The sequence below is a fragment of the Cornus florida genome, unplaced genomic scaffold, assembly GCF_030987335.1.
Source record: "Cornus florida cultivar Cherokee Brave unplaced genomic scaffold, ASM3098733v1 CherokeeBrave_3.0.0_Hap2_Chr08, whole genome shotgun sequence".
Classification (NCBI taxonomy): domain Eukaryota; kingdom Viridiplantae; phylum Streptophyta; class Magnoliopsida; order Cornales; family Cornaceae; genus Cornus; species Cornus florida.
The window spans coordinates 92,944,692-92,957,237 of NW_026775578.1; positions in this window are offsets into that span (position 1 = coordinate 92,944,692).

Genomic DNA, 12,546 nt, shown 5'->3' on the forward strand with positions numbered 1-12,546 from the left:
GGTCAAGTAGAGATTTCTAACCGGGAGATTAAGCACATTTTAGAAAAAACGGTTAGACCGGACCGCAAAGATTGGTCATTAAGGCTAAACGATGCGCTTTGGGCTTACCGCTTATAAGACACCCATTAGCATGTCACCATATCGACTTGTCTTTGGCAAAGCATGTCATCTCCCGGTAGAATTAGAGCACCGTGCTTATTGGGCCATAAAAAGGTTCAATTTTGATCTCAAACAAGCCGGCTCTAATCGTGCGTTGCAATTAAATGAACTTGAGGAATTGCGTAATGACGCATATGAAAGCGCAAAAATTTACAAGGCAAAGACTAAAGCTTTTCGTGACAAACACATCGTCAAAAAGTCTTTTGCCCCGGGACAAAAGGTCTGGCTTTTCAATTCCCGCTTGAAACTCTTTCCCGGTAAACTCCGGTCAAGATGGGATGGTCCATACATTGTCACTACCGTCTTTCCTCATGGAGCAATCGAACTTCATGGTCCTGCAAGTGGATCACTCTTCAAGGTAAATGGCCAACGGCTTAAGCCTTGCATTGACGGCACCATCCTAACCTGAAAAGTTGAGGAAGTCCTCTTGACAGATCCAATTTATGAGGATTAGTGCTTGCTCTAGCGTTGTCTAGCTATCGACAGTAAATTTAGCAAAGCAAAGGAAGCAATTCTTTCAATTTCCAAGCTTCCGTCTCTTTGAAATTGCTCATGCCTTGCACAATTTTCTGGGAAACGGTGTAGAAATGCCAAAATTTCACTTTCTCTGGAACTATCTTAAGTTGTGTTCCACATTTTTAGACTGGCTTCTTAGACCTTCTTAATTCTTGTTTTCATTCCCGGAAGTTTTTGGCTCTATCAGGCAATTTTCTCGGACTTTTGACATGGTACTCACATGCATAGCCTCTCATCTTCAATGCATTGTTGGATCATGGTTTCTCAAAATCATCCATACGTTGGAAAGGTGCTACATTTTGAAAAACTTTCCAAATTGTCCATGCATTAGAAAGAAGTTGAAAAGTTTTCAAAATTTTCCATCCATGCATTACATTGGAATGAAAGTGCAAAGTTTAAATTTTTCCATGCATTGAATTAAAATGGAGTTGCAAAGTTTAAAAAAAAAAAAAAAAAAAAAAAAAAAAAAAAAAAAAAAAATTATTTCCATGCATTTGAGATGATTGCAAAGTTTGAAAAAAAAAAAATTGCAAAGTTTAAAAACAAAATTTTCAAAATTTCCCATGCATTGGAATGGAATGAAATTGCAAGTTTAAAATTTTCTCCATAAATTTCATTCATGCTTTGTGTGATGTTGCAAAGGTTTGAAAATTTTCTTACATCCACCCATGCTTTGTGTGATGTTCTAAAAGTTGGCAATTTTTCCATGCCTTAGAAATTGAAAAGTTTGGAAAAAAAAAAAAAAAAAAAAAGTTCTTTTCCAATTTTCCATCCAATTGAATGAGAGGATGTTGCAGCGTTTAAATTTTTCCCATACATTGGCTTGAATCCATCAACATTGCATGCATAGGAATTTCATGCTCCTCCAAAATTTTATCATGATCCGCAAAGTTCCTTGCTTGCATGCATTTCTATTTTTCATGCATGGTTGCATGCATTTCTATTTTTCATGCATGGTTGCATGCATTTCTCTGATGCATGCATTCTTTCCTATCCGAGCCCCCTGCTCAAATTCTTTATGCTTCCATGTATTAATGATCTCATTCCTTGAACCATCCATGCAAGCTCATGCATGGCCATGCACCAACATTCAAGCTCCATGCCGAGAGATTTAGTTTTCAAGTTTCACTTTAATTTGGCTGCAATTTTCGAGCTCTCTCAAACCCATTCCGAGTGCTTGAACCCCCTCTCAACCTCATCCCAAGCTACTGTCCTCATCTCGAGCACTCGAATTCCCATTTCGAGTGCTCGAGCCTCCAACCAAAAATTTCAGCATGCTCGAAACTTCCACAACACAATTCTGAGACTTCTGCTTGTTTTTGGAGCACTCGAAGCCACATTTCGAGTGCTCGAAATCCCAAACCAACATCAACACCATCTCTCTCTCGCCAACACACCCAACACTCACCACCCAACCAAACCCATGCAAGCTCACACCATTAAACCGACCTTCTCATACTCCAACAACCTCCATAACCACCACCTTCACCACCCATGAACCATACCAACCTACTGCACCAACCCAACCCATACCAAACAAACAAACCATACCTCACAACCAACATACAACACCACCCACCAACCTCAACCCCACCTCCCCATCCCCACATCATCCTCACCAACCCACCATCCACCACCCTCACTCTCGGCAACTCAAACCCAACAAACTTCATCCACACTCAACCACCAACCTCACCCCCTCAAGCCACCCCACCTCTCAATTCACCACCATGCATGCCCATGCATGCAACACCACCCAACACCATCCCAACCCCATGCCCACACCAACACAAAACCCACCCACACACCATGCAGCCTTGTCTGCATCAAACCAACCAACTTCCTTCCTCCAAACTTCACCACCATGCAACCAACTCCCCACACAACCCCAACTCTCGGCTTCTCTCTCTTCCATACACAACCCATAATCAACTTCCATGCAACCTCAACCACACAATCACACCTCAACATCCATGCATGCCCCTGCAAATCAACCTCCTCACCAATCCAACCAACTTTCTCTCTCTACCCAAACCAACCAAACCTCACCCGAGCCCTCTCACTTCCCTCTCGAGTGCTCGAGCTTGTTGAAGCTCACACCCGAGGCCACTGCCTCAATTTCGAGCACTCGAAGACACCCTTCGAGTGCTCGAACCAAGCTTCCCTCTCTCTTTTAAAACCACACAGTCCCCCTCTCTCTCGACCCAAGCCTCCCTCCTCTCTTTTAAACCCCACACCCATACTCCAATTCCCTTCCCACTCTCAGTCACCTTCAAGAACCAAGCTTCCCTCTCTCTTTTAAAACCACCTCAACCATCACCCTCACCTCGCCACCAACAACTCCACCTCACAACCCCTCACCTCTCGGCCTCCCTCTTCATCTCTCCCTACAACCCCTCACCTTTGGCCACACACCACACACAACCTTCTCTCACTTCCACCCCACCTTCCCCGTTTTCACTCTAATGCATGCATGCATTCACTCCATGTGCCTCCATTCTTTTTCTTCTTCTCAAGGTATGTGAGCTTCATTTTCTTCTCAATTCCTTGTCTTTATTTCCTTTATAAGGAGGATGGGAATGCATTGTGGAGGTTGTGTTCTATGTCGTTGATGATTTGTTGATACTAGCTCTATGCTAGAGCTTGGTTCCTTGTCAAAATTTTTGGGTTTGTTTCATCCACCCCATTCATTTTCACCCTCTCCTTTTTGTGATGCACGCCAGGTGTTCGCTGAAATTCCTCAACCAAGTCCACCTCTCTAAATGGCTCGTGCCAGTCCTTCTCGCCCTCCTAGACCCTCTTCGGGTGCCCGTGCTGTCAATCGTGAGCGACCACGTGATCCTTGGGATCGCAAACAACTCAACTACGAACTCTCATTTCCGCTCACGGATGCCTTTGACATTCTACCCACAACTTCGTGGGCTGTAGCCGAATTGACTAACCGGCGTCTGCAGGACATTTGCGCGCCCCTTGCCAGGGTTGCCTACCCCCGTGTATTGCGCCTCTTCTATCAGAATCTCCAATGCCCTGAAGAGCCGCCCATTTCTCTCACTACATCCATTGATGGCACCACCTATGCTTTCACTATGACTGACATCATTCAGGTTTCTGGTTGCCCCATTGAGTGCCCCGATGACATTGTCAATCGTGAAAATCTCCCTTTATATGAGGAGCCGGATACATTAACTGTGGAGCAGATTGCCGCTGCCATTTGCACTATTGACGATCCTACTAGGCCCCGGTCTTTTATCCGCAAAACCAATCTTCCGGAACGCCTATGGTTCATTGACACTGTCTTCACGCACAATGTCTGCCCTTTGGTGCATAGCACCGAGCGTCGGGGCCTCCTTCTGCAAGCCTTATATGCCATGGACCAAGGCCAATGGTTCTCCATCCCCGAGCTCATTTGGAGCACATTTATGAAGTTTTGGCATGATGCTCATAATGCACGGGTTCCGCGAGTTGAAAATCGGAAATTGCCTTTGCCATTTTTCATCACTCGGCTCCTTCAGCACAAGGGTTTCGTTGTTCCTCCCCATGAACCAAAAGGCGAAAAGATTAAAATTTTTACCCAGCGCCGGTGGATCAATGTTCTTAGCCATTCTGGTACCCCTCAGCCTCCTGCTCCCCTGTTCATCCACGCTCCTCCTCCTCCTCCTTCTGAGGATGCCTCCACCGCCGCAGCCGCTGCAAGGGTAGAGCCTCTGGTCGACTCTCACCAGGACCAGGCTTTCATCCGGGCTTCCATTGCCGGTATTCATGAGCGACTAGATCGTTTTGAGAATTCTTTGTCCACGTGCACTCAGACTCTGTGTGAGACTTCTTCACGTGCTGAAGAAGATCGTCGTCTTGCTGCTGAAGACCGCCGTGTCACTGCTGAGGACCGTCGTTTGGCTTCCGCTGAACGGCGTAAGACTCAATCTCTCCTCCATTCCATCCTCGCCCATTTACCTTCTGGACAGTAGCTTGTTGCGAGTGTGGACCTTCTCTTTTTGTTTCATCTGTAACTATTTCTCTTGTATCTTTTGTTTTCCTTTTAAACTGTAAGAATTTGCTATGTATAGGTTGCTATAGAACATGATCCCTGTATAACTCTTTTTGTCATCATGTAAACTCTTTTTGCAATGCAAATTCTTTCTGTTCTGTTAACTTTCGCTCCATTCTTTTTCTGTATTTATGCTTGTGCTATTAATGCTGTTTGTGGTTGTTTCTTTTTGTTCTTCATGTTGCTCTCCAGGTTGCGCAGTCCAATTCAAGTTTGGGGGTTTTTGTCTCACAATGCCGTTTCCTCCCCCTGGGTATTGTTGTTCTTTTTTTTTTACTCTTTGTCATTTTTGTCTCTCACTTGACTCCATGTCCCACATTGAGGACACTGTGTAGTTTAAGTTTGGGGGTGCATCAAAGCATTCTTGGCATATTTTTGGTTTCATAATTTTTGCTAAGCAATGATAATATAACTTGACACTTGTCGGAGATGAAACATATGTTTAATACCTTGTGTATAGAAGCAATTGAAATTTTTGAAAATAAAGAAAAATTTGAGTTGAAAGGATCATGTAGATTCAAATTAGTCTGTATAAATGTTTCAATTAGATTCTTGCTGGATTTACACTCTTATAAGCTTCACAATGCACAGATGCATATTGGAAACTTAACTGTGAGGCATGCAGCTTGATCAACCTTGACCTTGGCCTAGTTAATCTGATTTGATGAACCTGATAGATGAATATCTTTGGCATGATTTAAGTTAAAAAAAAAAAAAAAAAAAAAAAATTGAATGAAAAATGACCAGTTGACGTTCGTAGCCTTTCCAACTCGAGCTATTAAGCCCTTTGGAGTGTCTCTACACTTAACACCCTAAAGCCGTCTGGTTTGGGAGTTGTTGGCCTAACGCTTGCTACAAGGGTTGGTTAGAAAGCTTAAAGGACTTAAACATTGCACGGTCATTCAAAAAAAATTGTAATAAACATGGTTAGCTAGAGTTCGTAGCCTTTCCAACTTGAGCTATTAAGTCCTTTGGAGTGTCTCTACACTTAACACCCTAAAGCCGTCTGGTTTGGGAGTTGTTGGCCTAACGCTTGCTACATAGGTTGGTTAGAAAGCTTAAAGGACTTTAGCATTGCACAACCATTCTATGTTTCGCTTATGAGTTGAAATAAATTGTTAACAAGCAACAAAAGTTGTCTTGAAAATAAAATCATGCCTTAGGGACTTCATGTAAAAGGGAATTCATTGATTTGAAAACTTGTGCCTTGGAATTGGAAAAGAAGGTAAAAGCCGCATGTTGAGAATCCAATTCACTTTCACTGGAGTTTGAGTTATTTCCATTTAAGAGATGACAATTGAATTATTTATATGGACTATGATGTTGATGCATGAATGTTGAAATGGTTTTTCCCATTTTTTTGTATCAATGCTTCATATATGCAAGGTAGTTTTCCCAATGACCCCATCTCCAGTTTTTGTCTGTTTCAAGTTGTATTTGAGCTATGTATCTATCTCATTTTACCATGGATGATATTTTTGTAGTAGCATGCCCATGGTTGTCTTTTCATTATGTTTTTCATTGTAGTTTTGCTAAGGGACTAGCAAAATGTAAGTTTGGGGGTGTGATAAGCGTCGAATATTGTATATTCAAGCGCCCTAAATTACATTAACAAAGTCCAGTTATTAATTATTTTATGTAGATTAACTCCATTTGCATGTTTTTATGCATTTTCAGGTTAAAGTGCAAAAAGGAAGCAAAAATGATGCCTTGTGGAATTTTGAGCAAAAAGGATGCCATTTCTGAATTTCTGGCAGCAGTGATCCTGACTTTTGTGGCCATTTTTGACCTAGCAAACTCAATAACTAGACTTCCATCATAACATGAAAGATTTAGATCTCTGAATCAGCTTTCCAAATCTTCAAGTGGTTCATCATTCGGAGTTCGGAGCAGAGAGTTATGATCTTCGTAACAGAGGTGCGCAGAACTGCCTGGCAGCACTGAAGTACTGCCTTTCTCCCCATTTTCGACCAACCAAACTTGAGAATTGGGTCTTCATCAAAACATAAAGTTTTTAAAACACTGAATCAGCTCTCCAAATCTTCAAACAGATCATCATTCGGAGTTTGGGGCACAAAGTTATAGCAGTTTTCCCAAAATAGGTCAGCGCTGAGCAAGAGGAACATGTTGCACATTGCACTAAGTTAGAGTGCTCGAGATCACTTTTCGAGTACACGAAAATCAGGCAGATTGCACTCGGAAATGGCTCAATTTCAGCCACTTGCACATTGGTTTCCTCAATGCCATCTTCCTTCTTTATGAAGTGGTTGGAGGTGTTCCTTGGAGGAGAGAGAGGGTGTGTTGGAGAATAAAAAAGCTACCAAAGGCCACACATTGGCTATCTTTGATCTTTAGCAAGATAGAGGAGAGAGAAGAGAGCAAGGAGGAAGGTGTTCTTGAGTGCTACAGTAGGAGCTCGAAGATGGAGATGGAGTCTTCTTCTTCCTCTTCCATTTTTGTATCCATGGATAACTAAACCTCCATCTAGGGAGGTGATGAAACTCCTCCTTGTAAGCATGTCTAGTTTTTGATTTATTTTGGGGAATGAAATGTGTATTTGACTAGTTCCATAATCTAGAGCATGTTACATAATGTAATGGATGTTTTAATGTTCTAAAGATCATGTTGCATTAAATACTCTTGTCTTAGATGATTTAATCTCATGGTTGTATGGCTTGTAGTTTCATAGTGACAATGAAGCTAAGACTATGGAATGGTTTTAATGGCATGATTTTGAGTAGCTTGTTAATTCATTGCTTAAGAATTTCTTTTGATGGATTAACCTTGTGACTTGTTATCATGTGCTCTCATCAATTGGTTACTTGTTTGACAATCTCTAGCTTAGTGAGCATGTTGAAGATTGCACCATAGTTTAGGTAATTTAAGCATGTGGAGCTTTGATAGGTTGTTCTTACATTTTAATTAATTGAATTTCTTGAAGATGATATAGTAGTCATGAATTGCTATTCATCAAGGTCATTTTTACATTAATTCCCCAAATCAATCATATAATTAGCTTGTGTAGAGGTTTGGAGTGGATTCACTTCCCTAGACTTCCTTCTCTAAATCTTCTCTTTTAATCTCCTTCAATTTATTGTTGTATGCATTCTGAATTTGTAGTTAAGTGACAACAAACACAACCTCTATGAACACCCCTTCATCATCCTAAGAATGACTCTAAACACTTAGGTTGCCTTAGACTAGCGCAGTCCCAGTGGTTCGACTTACCCGACCAATAGCCCTATTTTACAATGATTCGTGCTATTGCGAAGGTTGATGTTTAATTGACCAACCGATCAACAAGTGGGTGAATCTCCACCCTCAATGTGTCATGAGATTAAGCCTTCAAGTGGTTCTACCACAAAATCAACAAGTGGCACCATAGGAATGTGACACTTGTCACATTTTTCGAAAATTGCAAAAAGGTCCTTTCTGAAAATATCTTCCAAATTAATTTACAAAATGGTCCCTAAGACGAAAAATAATTACTTTATTTAATTACCCAAAAACCCCTCAAGTTATGGATAATTACAAAAAGTCTTGTTTTCATGGCTTTTACAAAGGAAGTAAGCATTTAATATGCATTTCTACAAAAGTAAAAATGTAGATGTCATGGAATTTAAATATCATGGACGTATACAAAACCGGAATCAAATCCGAGCACAAAAAATGAGGTTTTGCAAGTAAAAGTGAAAAAAAGAAGAGGACGAAATAAGGAAAAGACGAAAAAATGAATAATGTCAAAAAACAAAAAAAAAAATATGTGGAAATGACTTGGTCCTCAAAGGAAGTTGTCAATCCAAAGGAAAGAATCTCAGAAACCATTTCTGAGCACTCGAGATGACACTGAGAGGCGGGAAATAGAACCCGAAAAGGAAAAGACAATGAAAAAAAAATTTATCCACAAAATTTGAAGAAAGGGAAAGAAATGAAAATGACCGGGTCATTACATTGATACAATCTTGACTTGCACAACTTGTTGATTTTGGGACTTGGGATATCAATCAAGAATTGACATGGCTAGAACTTGGTTCTAGTACGGGAGATAGAGAGTTCCCTACACTATAGTGCGCACTAGGGGAAGGTACCCATGGGTTAGTAGCCCTAAAGTGATCCCAAGAGTACGGTTTTAATCTGGGTGATATCCGGGTTTCCACATTGGTTGATTTCACTTTTTAAATTTCAAGTTGCTATTCCTAGAAGATTTAAAACTTGTCGTGTTATATGAAATGCTCCAATTTTATTTCATTGCATAGATATTATGTATTATCCTTGATTTCATGCATTTTTTTGTCTTGTTAATTGGAGTGTTCTAATTATGCTAATTATATTGATAATGTAATTCTTGTTAATTCATATCCAAGTATCCTTCTCGTTGTGTTAATTGGATTATTCCAATCTTGTTCAATTACATTGATAATGTGATTTATGTTAAATTGTAAACTAGTCGTGTTCTTTGGATTATCCCAACCTTGATTCATTTCATATATGTATATATATCATGATTCTTGTTGATATTGCTCTAAGGTAGCTTAGGATGATCCATGAGTCTCACTTTGACATAGACGCTAGGTGGCATGATCCCTTTTGAACTGTTTCATGTTAATCTAAAAATCTGAAAGAAATTAAGTCTGTGCATGCTCATTCCCTACGAATAAACTTGTTTACTCACCCTGAAGTTACTGGGGGTATTGTTCAGGTACATGATTCAAGACTCGGAGATTTGCACTTGCCTTGGGTGTTTTGTAGATTTGAAGTTTCTTTTAAAGTGTTCTTGTTCACATGCAAGTGATAGCATGTTTAAGTTTTACTTTTGATGTTGTAACACATAGCTAGGTTCAATATGTCATTCTTACCTTATGATATGTAAAGTGTACTTAGATACACTATTTGGGACCTATTTGATGTGTATGACATGAGGTCATAGGCCACAAACTTTAAAGTTTAAGTATATGCTTTTAGATTCCAAGTTTTTCCTTTGAAATGTAACTTTTCTAACATTGGAGGTTTAACATGTGATTTGGAGTAAATGACATGCAAAGAGGCCATGGGCCATTGTAACACACTTCAATACTTAAAGTATACTTGTTGACATGCTTACATAGCTTAAAATCTTGTTTTTTGACCAATTTCATGTTGAGGTTTGAGGCTTGGGTGAAGCCTCAACATTTCTTGTGCATAACAGGTCATTCAGCACCATCTCGAGTCATTTTGGTCCTCCGAAATGCTAGTTCGGTCGACCAATGGCTGTTGGAAGCTTCATTGCACAGTAAAACACACTTTCCAGTAGGCATTTTCACTGTTTTGGCTTGTTTCGGTCGTCCGAAACTCCATTTCGGTCGACCAATGCCTTATTTTGGTCTGCCGAAGTAACCTCCCCTCAAAAATATGTTTTCAGGAAAGTTTTTTGTCTAGTTCAGTCGTCCGAAACTCCATTTCGGTCGACTGAAATAGCTTTCATTCACCAGCCTCTTCAGTTTTGCTTCAGCACTGATGTTCTGACTTCAAACGATCATATATTCTTCATTTCTAATCCAAATGGGGTGATTCTTGATCCTAAATTCATGAATTTTGAGTCAAATTTCCAATGGTACCAATTTTATTCTCAAATTCAAACAACAATGGGAGTTATTCATGTTTTAGTGAGACAGTGTCAGTTTTCGCTTAAACCGGGAAAGGGCTTCTTGTGAGATTTTTGGCCAAAGATCTTAGAACCTCTTGGAATGTTGTGAAATGATTGGTTTAGGTTGTGTGGACCTCATTTGACTTTCTTAGAGTCAAATCTCCCTTCTTATTTGTAAATTGACCATTTTACCCTTGTTTAACGAGTTTTTGCTCGTTTTTCTACATCTTGTCGTTTTTCCTTCATTCGGACTCCGAATCATGCGATTCTTGAGTCCATCTTGATTAGTTTTTCGTTCTCTTTCCAGCGGTGTGCTCAGTGGCACCTGAATCCATATTTCAGAAATGACTATTTCGTCCCTAGGGGCTTAATTGTTATTTTTCCTATCTCTTGCCTACACACTTTATTCCTTTGGGTTCCGTGACCTCATGGAAGGTCATCTTAGGGTCTTAGAGGTGTGTTATGCCTTGTGAGACCATTGTCTTATTTCTTGCTTCCGCATCTGGATCCGTGAACGGGTCAATTTTCGGTTTATCACTGACGCACCTGGTTAAATAAAAACTCTGGTCACTATAGTTGGATGACTACATCAATAAGTGGCTAAACATTTTTTTAGGGCTAGAGTTATCCTTAAGCATGCCTTCTAGACCTTAATACTTTGCATTTTAAGGGGATTTGTGTTGTAATATTGTCTTGACACTTCATTTATATATGAATCTTGTTTTTACAATGATTTGTATTGATTAATACTTCCAATTGAGCATGTCATTCAATCCATATGTCTATGTATGCTAGAGTAGATGTTCATGTGTTTATCTCTTAGTTTTGTGATATTGATGCATGTCTATGTGTATTGATGCTATGAATTTAGAGATTGTCAAGGCATAGTGCTTAAATAGAATACTCTTGTGGTTTGTTTGATGGTTCATACTCATTTCTTGATGGATTGTGCCTCTACCTTAGTTTAATTAGTTTAATTTTCATGTCCTTAGCTTAGATGTAGTGTAGTTGCTTTACTTTCTTAGATGTGAGGACAATCCATGCTTGTTGTTTGATGTTCTATACTTATGAATACAAGTAGTATAATTCTTTAACTTGTTAGTGTGTTGATTGTGAGCTTAAAGGAATGAATAATGGCTTAGTTTGATATATTGTGCTATTCACTAGGTTGTTTAGACATTATATGCTTAATTAGTCAATCCATGCTTGTTGTTTCAATTAATCACACCTCTTTGTATTGCAATACATGTTTTCCCTCATTCATTACACATTGAGTGTCTAGAATGGTAATGTTTAGTGGTGACCTCTAGATCCCAAGACCTCTCTCTCTTGTTCTCTACCCTTTTATTTATTTTACTTGCCTTGTATTGAATTTATTTGCATTGTAGTTTAATTAATGAATCAAAGCACCTTTTGATCACTCGACCTACTAATCCGACCTTGTTTCTATATTAACATAGCCCTCAATCCCTTGGGACGATCCCTACTCACCCTATCTATATTAGTAGTTAGAGGTAGTAGTTGCACTTTATAAATTTAAACTTGGCCACACTTTCATTGCAACTTGTTGGTGTTAACATGATCTATGAAATTAAGCACACTAGTGACTCGATAGCAGAGAAGCAGATCCAGGATGTTAAGTTCTAGATTTCTATCACGATTTAAGATCAAGAGATCTGATATCACCCTAAGGAAATTGGGGTTAACTTGAAGAGGGGAAAGTCCTAATTTATTAATGACATAACAAAAGAGCGGATACAAAGGGAATCTAATTATGTTTAAGTGAAAAACAGAAAAGAGGATCTCTCTGGGAAGAAGACCCTCTCTGGTTCTCACATCCAAGCCCTCGGGATAGACCCTAATGAAAATATCGTTAGGGATTTCGTTTTTCAAATGAAGAACTTCTAAGTCAGGAGCCCTTGCAATGGTAGAGGAAATTCTCAGTTTTAGGTTTTCTTTCTTTAAAAAAAAAAAAATAGTAAAGAGCAAAATCCTCGAAAAATAACAAGGGATTGAGACTAACCTTAGAAAGAAGATTTGCAGAGTACACTGCAGCAAAGTGAAAAATGAAGAATCTCAAAGGGAAAACTCACCGGAGAAGACTGGTTATTGACAGAAACGATTAAAGGAGATGATGCTCGAAGATAAAGATGAGAAAGACAGAGGAAAGGCGAAGATGGGAAGTTGCGGGTTTTAAGGAGGA